This window comes from Diospyros lotus, chromosome 12 (genome assembly GCF_014633365.1).
Source record: "Diospyros lotus cultivar Yz01 chromosome 12, ASM1463336v1, whole genome shotgun sequence".
In the NCBI taxonomy this organism is placed as follows: Eukaryota; Viridiplantae; Streptophyta; class Magnoliopsida; order Ericales; family Ebenaceae; genus Diospyros; species Diospyros lotus.
This window is the reverse complement of record NC_068349.1, coordinates 19,368,337-19,385,226: the sequence shown is the minus strand read 5'-3', so window position 1 is coordinate 19,385,226 and position 16,890 is coordinate 19,368,337. Positions and strand designations below refer to the sequence as shown.

Sequence of the window (16,890 nt, the reverse complement as noted above, 5' to 3'; positions counted from 1 at the left end):
AAAAATTTATAATAATAATAATAATAATATTATTATTATTATTATACATAATTAAAAAAACATAAATAAAGCATTGAATTAATGTTTTTGAGAAATTGAATTTGGGATCTCTTTGTTAGGGCATTAAAGCACACTGATTACAACCTTAGAATATGTTACAATCATATTAATTTTATAGACAAATGCAGCTGTGCATATATATATATATATGTATATATATAATATTATATCTCCAACTTAAAAATCTTTTGTGTACAAAATGTGATGTGTCGCATTATAACTTGATGATAGTATTTGGGACCGACCACCACGTGCCACTTCTACGACTGGACCTCGAGAATGGTACCTCGGACTTGGTGATGTCGGACCTCGGGTGTAGAACCTACAAGACAATGGAGGGCCAGGGCTAGAATCCCCCGGGGTGGACTCCGACGCTCAAATCAGTAGAATAAATGCAAGTAGTAGTAAATGAGAGAGCTGTCGAGCTTGAATATACCTGACGAGAGTCCTTGTCTTTTATAAGCGAACCCATTTTAGGGTACCCGAGATAAGCGGGCACGACTCCCGAGAATCCCGGTCAAGTTGGAACGGGTCTTGCGGTTCGGCCCAGATTTCCCGGGCTCCGCTCCGGAGTGTTGACTTGCCACGTGTCGGTCTCTCAGGTGATCCAAGTGGCAGGTGAGACTATCAGCGCGTAGGGGTATTCTAGTAATTTCGGTTGGTGTCACATCACTTGCCCCCACTCCTTGAGCCGAGCTGAAAATCATGTTGGGTTGAGGAGTAGGTTACTTGACTCTTAATTTTTCCCAAGACGCACGAGGGTGTTTTTAAAGTTGAGATTAGTGCCTGAAAACCTTATTTACTACCTTGAAATTATAGGGATAGATTTTGGTTGGAGGGAAAAATTCGTTTGGAGGGAAACATTATCATTTTGAATTTTTTCCCCCTTGGGTCCCCTCTATATAAGCCCTAAGGCCCCACCCCATAATTATTATTTCAAGACAAGCATTCAACTCCTTGAGGTTAGTCTTTCTTATCCTCTTTTGCTTTTATTTTTCCTTATTTGTTATTTATTTATTTTTTTGCATTTTGCACCTCTTTGTTTTTATTTGTTTTTTTGTTTTTTTTTTTTTTTTAAATTAAACTTTCCCTCGGCCAGGCGCCTCTGCCTGGCCAAGGTCGACCTGGCCAGGCCGCCTCGGCCATGGCCGTGCTCGGCCTCGCCTTGGTGAGGCCGAGCTTCCTCGGCCATGGCCAAGCTCTGGCTCAGCCATGCTCGGCCCCGCCAGATCTCGGCGAGGCCGAGCTTCTCAGCCACGACCGAGCACTTGGCTCGGCCTGGCCAAGGTCGGTCAGGGCCGGGGGCTCGGCCCTAGCCGAATCGGCCATGGCCGACCCCCCTCCTGCTTCTTCTTTCTGCTTTTTTTTTTTATATATTAATATCTAATTTCTATACATATATAATATATATATATATAGATAGATACAGGGGCGTCCTTGGGTCGGCCATGGCCGACCCTTGAGACTTTTGTCTCTTTTTTCTTTTTATTATTTATTATTATTATTTTATTATTATTATATATATATTTTTAATTATCCCCATGGGTTAGCTATGGCCGACCCTTGGGTTTTTCCTTTGTTAATGATAACAAAATAATTTTTAAAACAAGGTTCAACTTGACTAACCCGTTTCCTTGGCTCTTCTTTTTCGCAGGCGTGACTCGAGATTTTTTCAAGCTAAACCGCGCCTATTGAGCTTCTTTTAGCTTGTGCTCGGTTGTGGTTTTCCTTCCCTGACCTTCTAAATTTCTTTAATTCGAGAACGGTCCAGGGCTCATGATCCTTGGATTGTCGCCACTCCCACGCGAAGGAGGGTGTTGAGTTTCTTCCGGCCACTAGTCCACTTTCGTCTTGGGGACAGCCTAGGACTCTTGACCCTTGGATTGTCGCCACTCTCACGGAAAGGAGGGTGTTAAGTTTCTTCCGGCCATTAGTCCACCTTCGTCTTGGGGACAGCCTAGGGCTCTTGACCCTTGAATATTAGCCACTCTCTCGCGGAGAAGGGTGTTAGGCTAGAATTTTTCCTTGGCCCTTAGTCCACCTTTGGGGACGGCCTAGGGCTCGTGACCCTTGGATTTTAGCCACTCCCTCACGGATGAGGGTATTAGGCTAGAGTTCTTCCATGGCCATTAGTCCACATTTGGGGACGGCTTAGGGCTCGTGACCCTTGGATTTTAACCACTCCCTCACGGAGGAGAGTGTTAGGCTAGAGTTCTTCCGTGGCCATTAGTCCATATTTGGGGACGGCCTAGGGCTCGTGACCCTTTGATTTTAACCACTCCCTCACGGAGGAGAGTGTTAGGCTAGAGTTCTTCCGTGGCCATTAGTCCACCTTTGGGGATGGCCTAGGGCTCGTGACCCTTGGATTTTAGCCACTCCCTCACGGAGGAGGGTGTTAGGCTAGAGTTCTTCCGTGGCCATTAGTCCACCTTAGGGGACGGCCTAGGGCTCGTGACCCTTGGAGCCATTCCCTCACGGAGGAGGGTGTTAGGCTAGAGTTCTTCCATGGCCATTAGTCCACCTTTGGGGACGGCTTAGGGCTCGTGACCCTTGGATTTTAGCCATTCCCTCACGGAAGAGGGTGTTAGGCTAGAGTTCTTCCGTGGCCATTAGTCCACCTTTGGGGACGGCCTAGGGCTCGTGACCTTTGAATTTTAGCCACTCCCTTACGGAGGAGTGTGTTAGGCTAGAGTTCTTCCGTGACCATTAGTCCACCTTTGGAGACGGCCTAGGGCTCGTGACCTTTGAATTTTAGCCACTCCCTCACGGAGGAGTGTGTTAGGCTAGAGTTCTTCCGTGACCATTAGTCCACCTTTGGGGACGGCCTAGGGCTCGTGACCCTTGGATTTTAGCCACTCCCTCACGGAGGAGGGTGTTAGGCTAGAGTTCTTCCGTGGCCATTAGTCCACCTTTGGGGACGGCCTAGGGCTCGTGACCCTTGGATTTTAGCCATTCCTTCACGGAGGAGGGTGTTAGGCTAGAGTTCTTCCGTGGCCATTAGTCCACCTTTGGGGACGGCCTAGGGCTCGTGACCCTTCGATTTTAGCCACTCCCTCACGGAGGAGGGTGTTAGTCTAGAGTTCTTCCGTGGCCATTAGTCCACCTTTGGGGACAGCCTAGGGCTCGTGACCCTTGGATTTTAGCCACTCCCTCACGGATGAGGGTGTTAGGCTAGAGTTCTTCCATGGCCATTAGTCCACCTTTGGGGACGGCCTAGGTCTCGTGACCCTTGGATTTTAGCCACTCCCTCACGGAGGAGGGTGTTAGGCTAGAGTTCTTCCGTAGCCATTAGTTCACCTTTGGGAACGGCCTAGGGCTCGTGACCCTTGGATTTTAGCCATTCCCTCACGGAGGAGGGTGTTAGGTTAGAGTTCTTCCGTGGCCATTAGTCCACCTTTGGGGACGGCCTAGGGCTCGTGACCCTTGGATTTTAGCCATTCCCTCACGGAGGAGGGTGTTAGGCTAGAGTTCTTCTGTGGCCATTAGTCCACCTTTGGGGACGGCCTAGGGCTCGTGACCCTTGGATTTTAGCCACTCCCTCACGGAGGAGGGTGTTAGGCTAAAGTTCTTCCGTGGCCATTAGTCCACCTTTGGGGACGGCCTAGGGCTCGTGATCCTTGAATTTTAGCCACTCCCTCACGGAAGAGGGTGTTAGGCTAGAGTTCTTCCGTGGCCATTAGTCCATCTTTGGGGACAGCCTAGGGCTCGTGACCCTTGGATTTTAGCCACTCCCTCACGGAAGAGGGTGTTAGGCTAGAGTTCTCCCATGGCCATTAGTCCACCTTTGGGGACAGCCTAGGGCTCGTAACCCTTGGATTTTTCTTTGGCGAAGTGTTGGCCTTTGTGAGATTGTTGTTAGATGGAGAGAATCCGAAGTCTTGCCATTAGTCGTAAAAAAGAGTACAAAGAGGTTCGAGGAATTCCCTTCCTCATTGAAAAAACTTCCTTAAGTTTTGGACATTCCAGGTATGCTTCAAGGACTTGCCTTCCATGTCTTCTAGTCAATATGCCTCTCGGACTTAAGGATTCTACCACCCGGTACGATCCATCCCAATTCGGAGTTAGTTTATTCGCGTCTCGAGGATGACTCACGTCGAACCGTCACAATATAAGATCTCAAGGCATGAAACTCCTAGCGTGGACTCATCGGTTATAGTACCTAGCAATGCGCTGATTACACGCAGCTTTCCGAATTTGCAACAGGTTCCGGAGCTTATCCATCCCCAGCGGGCTGTTTTCCTTCTCTCCGGGACGGTGTCCAACTTCGCTCTCGGAAGCGATCCCGTGTAAGAGACCTTCTCCTATTATCCGACTTGGACTCAACTCTACCCGAACTCACGCCTTCTTGGCCAACGAAATCTCAGAGGTAACCCCGGTTGATAAGCTCTTGAATCTCTTCTTTTAACTGGATGCAGTCCTCTGCAACATGACCATGGTCGCGGTGGAATCGGCAATACTTCCTTTTGCTTCGAGTGTTGGGTGGAGACCTCAATGGTGGAGGACGCCGCAAATAATCCTTATCCTCCAATGCTAGTAGAATCTCGGCTCGACTGGCGTTGAGAGGAGTATAACTCATCGGGCTTTCACGTGCACCCCCGAAACCCGGGCGATCTGGAGCTCGGGAGAGGCGATAGTCCGTCTTCTGCTCCACCACTGGCTTTTTCTTCTCCTTTTCTCTTTCCTTCCTTTCAGGTTGTTCCGCTCGCTTCACCTTCATCACCTCTTCAGCATTAATGTACTTATTAGCCCGGGCCAAGGCCTCTGTGAAAGTACGAGGTGGAGTCTTGGCCAAGGACTGAGCAAATGGCCCAGCTCTCAAGCCATTCTGAAGAGCCACCATTGCGATCCGCTGGTCGAACTCGTCGATACTCAATGCCTCCTCGTTGAACCTCGCCACGAAATCCCTTAGGGATTCACCCTGGTTTTGCTTGATGCTTACCAGAGCCATGGAAGACTTTCGGTGGCGCTTCAAAGGAGCATAGTGGGCTAAGAAACAGGTCTTCAGCTCTTCCCAGCGGTTGATGGAACGATGTGGAAGACAGGAGTACCAGGTCCGGGCATGTCCTCCCAAAGTAGCCGAAAATACCCGGCACCACATCGCGTCCGACCCCGATTGCACCAGCATGTGAGAGGAGAAAATCTCGACGTGATCATAGGGATCTGTGCTTCCGTCATAGAGCTTGATGGAGGGGATACGAAACCTTTCCGGTGGAACCTCCGCCATGATACCCTTACTCAAGGGTTGGTTAGAGCCGAGATGGAGCAACTCTTCCTTTCCCTTCTTGAGTTCCTGGACTTGCTTCTCTAGGAAACACAATCGCCTCTCCTGCGAAATCCCTCTTTCTCGCGAGGGGGCAGAAGTGGATCATGCCGCCTCAGAGGAGTGGATTTCCTGGCCCGTCTGGTGGGATTGACGAGGCTCCCGAGCAGGAGGAGGTGACTGATGCTCCGCCCGCTGAGAGGGCACATGCGAACGATGCTGTTCAGTTTGGTGTAGATAACCAGTCAACAACTTAGTTAGCTGTTGGACTTGGTTTTCCAACCTGGTGAGTCGGTCCTCCGGCATTGGATTGGCTGGAGGTGGTGGATTCTCCCCTTACTGTGGGGCTTCTAGATTGGCTCTGACCTGGCTACGAGTCACGTCTCTTCGGGGAGCCATGTAGTTAGTTATGACAAGGAGCGAAAGTCGTTTGACACTCCTGGAAAGACCGAGGTCCGAGGTGAGGAGTTGAAGTCCGAAGCGCGAGGTAGGGAATGAAGAGGCTAGCGAGTTTGGACGTCGGCCCCACGGTGGGCGCCAAATGATGATGGTATTTGGGACCGACCACCACGTGCCACCTCTGCGACTGGACCTCGGGAATGGTACCTCGGACTTGGTGATGTCGGACCTCGGGTGTAGAACCTGCAAGACAATGGAGGGCCGGGGCTAGGATCCCCCGGGGTGGACTCCGAGGCTCAAATCAGTAGAGTAAATGCAAGTAGTAGTAAATGAGAGAGCTGTCGAGCTTGAATATACCTGACGAGAGTCCTTGTCTTTTATAGGCGAACCCATTTTGGGGTACCCGAGATAAGCGGGCACGACTCCCGAGAATCCAGGTTAAGTTGGAACGGGTCTTGCGGTTCGGCCCGGATTTCCCGGGCTCCGCTCCGGAGTGTTGACTTGCCACGTGTCAGTCTCTCAGGTGATCCAAGTGGTAGGTGAGACTATCAGCGCGTAGGGGTATTCTAGTAATTTCGGTTGGTGCCACATCATAACTTTATGCCATCACTTTGCATGCAGACATCCTCCAATTCAATATAAAATAATTTTGGCAAATTAGTGGTGATAGCTTTATTACTTTAATTTCTTCATAGTTTTTAAGCATAATACATAGTTACTTAAGTCTCATATAAAATATAAAATATGATACTCAAATTTGAAATATTTAATTGTTATCTTTGGTCTATCACTTTAAAATCATATTGTTATCGTTCGAACGCAACAATTAATTTATAGAGTGAAAATGTTGTCAAGCCGTCTAAGTCTACAAAGAAAAAAATAATTAGAGAGTGCAGGAAAGTTTCCATGCAAACATTACGATGTTTAACTCAAACATTAAAGGTCTGAGAGTAGTATTTACACTAGTATCAAAGACGTAGTTTTTCTATAATGATGACATACTTATTTATAGTAGACTATGGAGTAATCCTAAGTCTACTAAGATTAAGACTCTTATAGATGATGTTCATCTTTTACAGATAATGTTTATTTTCTCAAAAGGATTTTCGGATGTCAAAGTTATTCTGGTTTGCACGTTGCGTGGGACTTTTATACCAGTACTAGAGGAAAGGTTCCAGCAATAAGCTCGCATTGGAATGATGGGAGATTAGGAGTCTCTCGCCCGTGCGATTGTCACCGGTGGGGGCAGAAGACTAGCTAAGCGATCATTGCTGGAGGGGGCGAGAGACCCCTACACAATCGTGTGTTTCTCACTTGAACTTTTGTTGCCGAATGGGGGTGGGAGATTGGTCTCTTGCTTGGGCTAGTTACACCAAATGGGGGGTGAAGAGGACGGGAGACCTCTCTTGCTCGTGCTCCTTCCATCGATGATAGTGGGAGACCAAGGGTTTCTCGCCCTTGATGTTGTTGCTAGTTGAGTTTCTGCCCACTTCCCTTGGTCTCCCACCCTTGATGCTACAACCAGTTGGGTTTCTGCCCATTTCTCTGGGTTGACCCACCTCCTGTTGGGTTAACTCATCTCTTTTGCCTTTATCTTATTCTTTTTTTAAAAAAAAAAAAATTGGGTTATTTTTCATGATATTTTTACCATGATGTATCAATTACTCCCCATTCTTTCTTTTGGGTTTCTCGAAAAGAAGAGTAGGTATTTTCCATAATTTTTTCTTGTGCACATTCCTTGAGTTGTATAGTTCTCTGCATGTACTTTGTGTACAAAATTTACTAACAGTTTGTTTTTTCTGTTATTATTGCCAAAAATACAACAATTAAAATTTATGATGTAAGGTCCACTCGAGCTCGGTTTCTAATGGAGTTAGTTTGCCGTAAAAGAAGTTGTCTCAAGGGAGTTAGCTATAAGGATGCTCGCCACAAGGATCTATCTAGCTGCAAGGATTTCGCTACGAGGATTTGTCCCGCCGTAAGGATTTTACCACAAGCTCATTTACCCTAAGACTCTTGTCGTAAGGATTTCACCACAAGCTCTTTTACCTTAAGACTCCACCACAAGGACTTGTCCCACCACAAGGATTTCACCACAAGCTCATTTTCTTTAAGACTCCCACCGCAAGGATTTCACCAAAAGCTCCTTTTAAGACTCTCGCTATAAGAATTTTGCCACAAGGATCTGTCTTACCGCAATGATTTCGCCACAAAGATCTGTCCCACCGCAAGAATTTGGCCTCAAGCTCCTTTTCCTTAAAACTCTCGTCGCAAGGAGTTGATACTAAGAAATGGATTAGAAGGCTCGCGAGAATCCTCGCCCGCGACGACCCTCTGAGGCCTAAGTCAGTACCAGATCCAAATAACTATTCACGAAAATAGTGAAAATGTAGTCAATGTGTCAATTTTTTTTATCGAAATCGGAAATCCCGTTCATTATCCTATAATTAGTATTTATAGGGTGCGATTCTCAAGAATGCTTGGTGCTGAAATGTGGCACTTGCTGAATGGAGTCTTGGCCTCGCCGAGAGGTCTTTAGGCTTACCATGAGGGCATTTGCCGTAAGGCACTTGTGGCAAGTTGCGGCACACTACTGCAAGACCTGATGCAAGGCCTTGCGGACCTCGCGACACACTACCGTAAGAGTTGGCGGCTCATTGCCGCAAGGCGAGACCACAAGAGCTTGCGGCACATTGTCGCAAGGCAAGCCACAAGGCCTTGCAGCATACAATTGCAAGGTCGGCCAGAAGGCTTGGCGCGAGCCTTGATTTTTAGTTTTATTTTTCCTTAAAGATTCTCAATTTTCTTGCTCCCGATTCTCGTGGTACAACATCTGTGTGTGATCCCCTACTTTAAAAGATGGTGGTACTCTCCCACTTTTTCGCCTTGGCACTTATCTTCTTGTGGGCAATTTCCTTTCTCCAAAAGCTTTTTCTAGAGTCCATTTTCTTCTGATAGGGATTCCCTAGACAAAATTAATACTCTATGAGAATCGTTCAATCAAGTGTTCAAATTGTTTTCAAATATCTAAGTCATCAATCGAGTCAATCATTTAACAAATCAAGTGGAGATAATATGCTAAAATATTAAATCAATTAAAAGATTTTTTCAATTGAGTATTAGATTGGCTATGAAAGTGTCAAGTCTCCGGACTATAACAGTAATCGATCAAAGTATATGCCAAATTGAGTACCTTGATTCATTTAGCCGAGTAGGTGCAATAATATAGTTGAATACTTTGAAAAGAACAAAAAGCGGGTCTTTGCGTCTCCTCTTCCAAATTGACTATTAGGTATTTTATACTCGAGTGATAACATAATCAATCGAAAACAAAAAATATCCAATATAGTGTTAATTCTAAAGCATATTTACTAATCAATTGTAAGCTATTTGATATTGAAGTAGTGTTATTCATGTAATTGAGTATTAATATAACCTAGTCGAGTGAATTAGCTTGGACAATAAGTTGGTCCTTGTAGTTTAAAAGTAATCGAATGAGTATTCATGCAATCGAATGAAGCTTGAGCTCAATTGATTGCCTATTAGGTTCACTCGAGTATGTGTCAAATCTAATCGAGTATCATTACTTTTCACTTGAGTATTCGTGTGACATAATTTAAAAATATAACCATTACACAGAGCAATTAGAGAGGATAATTTTGATTGTTTGAGTTTACTTTCTTTATTTTATGGGGTTTGATTGCTGTCTTTTTTAACAGAAAGAAAAATATGCTTATATATGCTGCGCAAAATGTTTTATCTTTAACATATGCGTATTTTGTATAACAAATTTGACTATTATCAGTTAAATCAAAGAAGCTGTTGAGATGTGTAGGTAACAGATATTCAAAGAACTCAAAGCTTCTATATAAGACAATAAGCTACACAAGATCATGTTGTAGATCCTTAGCCAACCAAACCTAAAGTTGTTGCCCAACTAATATACGACCAAGTCCTATTGCTTGAGTGATTGCTTCATTATGATTCATATTCTTCTTTCAACTTGTTGAGTAATTTGTTAGTTTGTTAAAGTATTGATTTGATGAGAAAATAAGCAAATTTTTGTTAAGTGATGATGACCAAAACAATGTGTTAGACTTAATGAATGATTGTAAAATAATCGAATAATGCTTAAAGATCAATCGAGTAAAGTAAATCAAGTCTCTTAATCGAAAACAAATCTATTTTACTCGAGTAATGTAGTGATATCTCATATTAGCTCAAAAAATTGGTTCTTTTAATCAAGTAAAAAACTTCATGTAATCGAGTAATTTTGTAATCTAACTCTTATAATTGAGAAAAAATCTTTTATACTCAAGTAATATTCTTATTAGAAAAGCCTTAAGATTAATTCAAAGTAGCATGTTATTTTAATTGATTATATCCTATTTGTAATCGAGGAAGCATTATTTGTGTAATAGATAATCGATTACAAGTCTTAGTATATTTGAGTAAAATCAAATGTACTCGATTAAATAGACTTTTATATTCGAGTAGATAATATAAATTTTTGGTCGTGCAAAATTAATTGAATATTAGTTTTTGTAATCGAGTAATGATTTTAGTATACTCGAGTAAACAATTTTTGTAATCGAGTATATATTCTCCAGAAATTTGTCAAGTCTCTAGATTGTTTTTATAATTGAGTACTTGACATGTTAATCAAGTAATGTGTCACATGCCAAGGCTAGCTATTGTAATTTTATTTTTTTATTTTCTATTTTCTATTAAGGCTATTTGTCCTGTAGTTGGAGACAATTAAGATTTGGGGTACACTGCACATAGGTGCTTGTGCGTTGCTAGAGGCTATATATTAAGCCACAACTATAGGATGAAATATATTGAGTAATGAATTGATATTATGATTTATTTCTTTCAGTGTTATCTTCTTTTCTTCTCTCTCAAATATTCTTTATTTTCTTGTTGTTTCTCTTCCTTCCATCTAATATCTCCCACTAAAGTCTTCTATTAATCTTCCCAAATTCCCTTTCACACCATTACTCAACCCTAAGGGTGTGACAACTTGTATTAAATCCAACAGTCTTGGCAGCCGAACAGAGGCAAGTCAATAGGCGAGCACACCAAAGGTGACGCGAACGGACAAGCATTTGCGAGTAGGCGAAAGTCTATCAAAGGGTAACGCAGACCGCTAGGAGTTTCGTTACTAGAAAGGATAATGGGTGCAGACGTTTCAAGGTGATCACGAGCTCGTCGGAGGGTGACACGAACAACCAAGAGATTAATGACTAGAATGGAAGACTGGTGCGGGAGCTTCGTTAAAGTTGGTGACGCGGAAGAGGAAGGGTGTCACGACCATTGTCAAACGCGATCGGTGATTAGGCAAAACTAGATGAAAGATTCAAGGTGAGTCCAACAATCTGGACAAACGGATTGAACACCAACCCGATCAAAAATATCAGCCAATCAAGTTGGGGAGGATTCCGACTCACAAGGCGGGTAGGACCAAAGGCAGTGAATCCAGCAACCCAAGCAAACAAATTAAACACCCACCAATTGAAAATATCAACCAATCAGGTTGGTTAGGTTCGACCAATGAAGGAGGAGACAAGGTGAGCAACCTAGAGGAGGATGGTGGAATGCACACAGATGAAACAATTGGAGTCAAGGTTGGATTCCTTGGAATTGGGCCTCTGACAAAACCATGAACAAGTAGATGAAAAGCTAGAGATGGTTGAAGCAGGGATCCGACATACCTAGGAGGAAATTAGCCACATCTAAGCAGATGTGTCGAGATGGAGAGAGACATCCGGGAAGAGTTTTCAAGGTTGAGCCAGCAACTAAGTGCTTCCCTCGTTATGTTTTCTTGATAGCCCAATGTAAGCCTACTAGTGGATTTCCTTCCCTGACCCATGGCAACACCCATTTTTCCCGGACCAAGGGGTCAACCAGAAGTAGATGACTGAACAAAGTATGATGTTGAAGGGTTTCTTTGGGGACCCCTGACAAACCAGAATAATCCTTTTACATTGAGAAATAAAATCCCAATGTTTGAAGGGGATAAACCCAGGTGGTTGATCAGATGATGTGAATGTTTTTTTTACCACTATCAGATAGTAAAAAGGAACAAGGTAAACATAGCAGTTGTCTATCTAAATGATGTGGTAGATTCATGGTTTTAAGGGTGGAGCGAACAAAGAGCGGAATGGAGATGGTTGGAGTTTGTAGAGAAATTCTGTGCTCGTTTCGGGGAACAAAACCTAACTGATATTGTGGAAGAATTTAACAAATTGAAGTAGGAAGACACAGTGGAAGAATATCCAATAAGGTTTGAGGAGCTTAAGTCAATAGTAAGACAAACTCAACCGACATTGGACGAACATTATTCTATGTCTAGCTTCCTCAGTGGATTGAGTGACGAGCTAAGGCCGATGGTCAAAATGCTATAACCTACTTCGGTAAGACAAGCAACTAGGAAAGCTTGTTTGCATGAATTATTATTGGAAGCATTTGTTAAAAAGCACATAACTGTAACAAAAGGGTATCCCCAGAGCAGTCAGAAGGTGGGAGAAAACGCTTGGACTGTGGTCTCAGATCGAACTCAGGGAAAAAAACATCCTTATGCAGCCAAAGCTCCTATTATGGAGTTTAGGAGGAGACTCGGATTATGCTTTAAATGCGAGGAAAAATTCAGTCTGATCCACCAATGTAGACACAGTTGTTGCATATGGAGGGTTTAGAGGAAGATAACGAAGTAGAAGAGCCAACTGGAATGGGATAAAGGAACAAGGGATTGACAATAATAAGTTTCTTGGGGACAAGAAACATTTTGAGGGGGCAAAAATGTCACATGCCAAGGGTAGCTATTATAATTTTGATTTTTTATTTTCTATTTTTTTGTTAAGGCTATTTGTCATGTAGCTAGAGGCAGTTAGGATTTGGGATACACTACACATGGGTGCTTATGTGTGGTTGAAGGCTATATATTAAGTCACAATTGTAGGATGGAATATATTGAGTAATGAATTGATATTCTGGTTTCTCTCTCTTTGTTATCTTCTCTTTCTCTCTCTCGAGTATTGTTTATCTTCTTGTTGTTTCTCTTCATACCATCTGATATGTCCCACTAAATTCTTCTATTAATCTTCCCAAATTCCCTTTCACACCATTGCTCAACCCTAGGGGTGTGACATAATGATTCATGTGTACTGAGTGAATTATTCTTTTAATTGAGTAAAGATCTTAGTATACTTGAGTAAATATAGTTTTCTAATCGAGTATGTATTGAAATTTTTTGTCTCAAAAATTTAATCAAATGAAAAGAAATTTATAATCTAGTAAGTTAGAAAAATAGTTGATTACACAATATCTATACTCAAGTAATGATAGATTTAGTCGATTAAATACCTCTTTGTACTCTAGTAATATTTGATAGCATTTGAAAAATATAGATGTTACAGAGTATTAAATGTGATTTGTCTATAATTTTCAAAATATTAAATGCTTCTTAAACAAATTGTACATGGATTTTGATGTTTCTAACTAATTTTGAGATGTTGTAGATGTTACAAAATTTGGATTGAAAACAAAGCACAATCAAACCATCAACCACACAAACACAGAATTTTACGTGGAAAACTCAAATCAGGAAAAATCATGGGCAGAAAGAACAAAATATTACTACAACAAAAGTGATATTACCACACTAATTTCAATGACTTAGGAACCTATTTATAGACCTAAATTCACCTATTAATGTACACATGAAATCATATTTTGATTAAAAGATGATTTAAGAGGATATTTCTCAAAATAAGATAAATTCTACTCAAAATTAAATTTAACATCCTAATCATAGTCAAATTCGAAGTCTTAATCATGGTCAAATTAAGAAACCCAATCACAGATGAATTAGGATTTTGAGTTATAATTGTCACAAATCTCTACTTTAACTCTAAATCCACATATGGAATTATCTAGAATTATTTCTTCCAACGAAATCACAGAGAATTAATCTCTCTAATGAATACCAATCAAATTCATGCAATGTTCGAATTTTGCAACATGTAGGGACTTGATCAACATATCTGCAGGATTATCATTAGTGCTGTTTTTTCTTATAGTAACTTCACCACGAGTAATAATATCCCAAATAAAATGATATCGCACATCAATGTGTTTCGTTCCCTTACATCCAATCTTTAGTAAGGAAAATAACACTTTGATTGTCACAATAGACCGAATTGTCTTGAAGATTTTCATTGATGTCACCAGTCAACTCTTTCAGCCAAATAACTTATTTAACAGCCTCAATAATTGCCATATATTCAGGTTCAGTAGTAGATAGGGTAACGATTAGGGGTGGCAATTGGTGTTGGCGGGTCATAATCGTGTCGTGTTAAAACACGTATAACACATATCAGGTTAACCCGAACACGACCCGTTTAATAATCGTGTCAAATTCCTTAAACCCGAACACGACACGTTTAATAAACGTGTAACGCGACACGACCGTTTAACCCGTTTAACTAAACGTGTCATGTCGTGTCACTTGTTAACCTGTTTAACCCGTTTAATTTAAATGAGTCGTGTTGTGTCACATGTTAAACGTGTTATTTAGTTTTAAACGTGTTATTTCGTATATAATCGTGTTAACGTGTTCAGATCAACCCATTAACCCTTTTAATTAAACGTGTCATTTCGTATATAATCGTGTTAACATGTTCGGGTCAACCCGTTAACACGTTTAACTAAACGTGTCATTTCGTGTCTAAACGGGTTAGACGGGTTGACCCGCCTAAAACACAAAAATAATCGTGTCATAAACGGGTTGACCCGTTTATGACCCGAACCCGATTAACTCCAACCTTAACCCGCTTAACTCCGTGTTGTGTAATCAGGTCGTGTCCAAAATTGTCAGCCCTAGTAACGATAGACTGTAAGGTAGCCTTCAAATAATAACACAACCACCAATGGTGAAAATATACACAGTAAGCGATCTTCTCTTGTCAAGATCTCCTACAAAATCATAATCAACAAAACCTATAACTCTATCTTTAGTGTTTCCAAACTGTAAACAGGTATCAGAGGTATCACACAAATATCGAGAATCTATTGGACTACCTTCTAATGTTCTTTATCAGGGTTAGCCATGTATCTACTAACCACGTTTACTACATGAGTCAAATCAAGGCGTGTACAAACCATAACATACATAAGACAACCCACTGCATTAGAGTATGAAATTTTTGACTTCTTATCAATTTCAGTATCTGATTGAGGAGATAAGCTAGATGAAAGCTTAAAATGTGCAGTCAATGAAGTACTTACAAGTTTAGCTTTCTGTATATTGAATTTTGCCAAAACTTTTTTTATGTATCTTTTTTAACTTAGATACAATTTTCCTACCTCTTTGTCTCTTGAAATTTGTATTCCAAGTATCTTCTTTACAGCTCCCAAATCTTCATCTCAAATTCTTTGTTAAGCTGTGCTTTTAATCTCCTTGTCTCATTTTTATCTTTTGATGATACTGGCATATCATCAACATATAGAAGCAAAAATATAAAGGACCCATTTTTGTTCCTTTTAAAATAGACACAACTATCATAATTATATTTTTTAAAATTGTGCTTAATGATAAAGGAATCAAACATTTTATACCATTGCCGATGAGATTTTTTCAGACTATATAGAGACTTCTTCAACAAGCACACATAGTCTTCTTCGCCTGGAACAATTGTGCTTAATCATAAAGGAATCAAACCTTTTATACCATTACTAAGGAGATTTTTTCAAACAATATAGAGACTTCTTCAACAAGCACACATGGTATTCTTTGCATGGAACTTTAAAACTCTCTGGTTGCTACATATAGATATCCTTATCAAGTTCCCTATGCAAAAACGTTGTCTTAACATCCAACTATTCAAGTTCAAGATCTTGAATTAGCCACAATACCAATTAGTACTTGAATGGAACTGTGTTTCACAATTGGAAAAAATACATTTGTGAAGTCTACACCTGAAATTTGACTGTATCATTTCGCTACAAGTCTAGCTTTGTACCTTGCCTTTTCAACTCCTAGTGTACCTTATTTCTTCTTGAATATCCATTTGCATTTAACTGTTTTCTTATCCTCGGGTAGTTTCATCAACTTCCAAGTACCATTTTTATGTAAAAATTCCATATCTTCTTCCATTGTTGTAATCCATCTCCCAGATTCAGAACAACTAACTGCTTTAGAATAAGTGGAAGCCTCTTCATTGTAGTTAATATCTTCAGTCACACTCAAGACATTGGTAACAAGATCAGGTTTAGCATATATTTGAGGAGGTCTGATATTTCTTCTGGGTTTATCAGTAGCAATATAATAATTTGATGGACTGATACTTTCTTTCGGGTTTGACTTAATCTGAGATGACGACAGCTCAGATGTTTGACTCTTGTCGATTTCAAGCTCCACCTGAATATCTGAATTTTGGTGACTTGTAGGGTTAGATTCTTTTGCAGACGAACCACGAATTATAGCAATTTCATAAAAAATAACATCTATGCTAATTACAACTTTAGACGCTTCTGAATCCCATAACTTGTAACCCTTAACACCATATTTATAACCAAGGAAGAGACACCATTTAGACCTTGATTCTAATTTTTCATTATCAACATGAATAAATGCAGTACATCTGAAAATTTTTAAATAAGAATAATTCGCAAGAGTATCTGACCATAACTCTTCTAGAGTTTTTTTATCAATAGCAAACGAATGAGATTGATTAACTAGAAAACATGTCATATAAGAAGCCTCAGCCCCAAAAAGACCTAGATAAATCGAAATTAGATAGCATATATCATACATTTTTCATCAAGATTTTGTTCATCTACTTGGTTACACCATTTTACTGTGGCGTACTTGGAACTGTTAGATGTCTTAGAATTCCCTTTTTCTTGCAAAAATCATTAAATTCATGTGAATATAATTCTAAACCATTATTAGTGTGGAGATGCTTAATCTGTCTTTTAATTTGTTTTTCAATCATAGTCTTTCACTACTCAAAAGTAACAAAAACATCAGTCTTCTATTTCAAAACGAATACACAGATTTTTCTAGAAAAATCCTCAATGAAAGTCAGCATATATCTGGCACCACCTTTAGAGGGTACTCTGTTTGGACCCCAAATATCAGAATGGACATAGTCCAGTATACCTTTCGT

The 16,890-nt window shown here is 41.0% G+C and overlaps 1 long non-coding RNA gene across 1 annotated transcript; it reads right to left on the bottom strand.

Annotated features, from left to right (window-relative positions):
• Positions 1-1,698: 1,698 nt before the first annotated feature.
• Positions 1,699-3,620, bottom strand: LOC127787442 (uncharacterized). Its single transcript, XR_008020160.1, has 3 exons — positions 3,455-3,620; positions 2,873-2,969; positions 1,699-2,489 (listed from the first exon to the last, which is right to left on the bottom strand). It is a non-coding gene; the product is annotated as an uncharacterized LOC127787442 (long non-coding RNA).
• Positions 3,621-16,890: the final 13,270 nt, after the last annotated feature.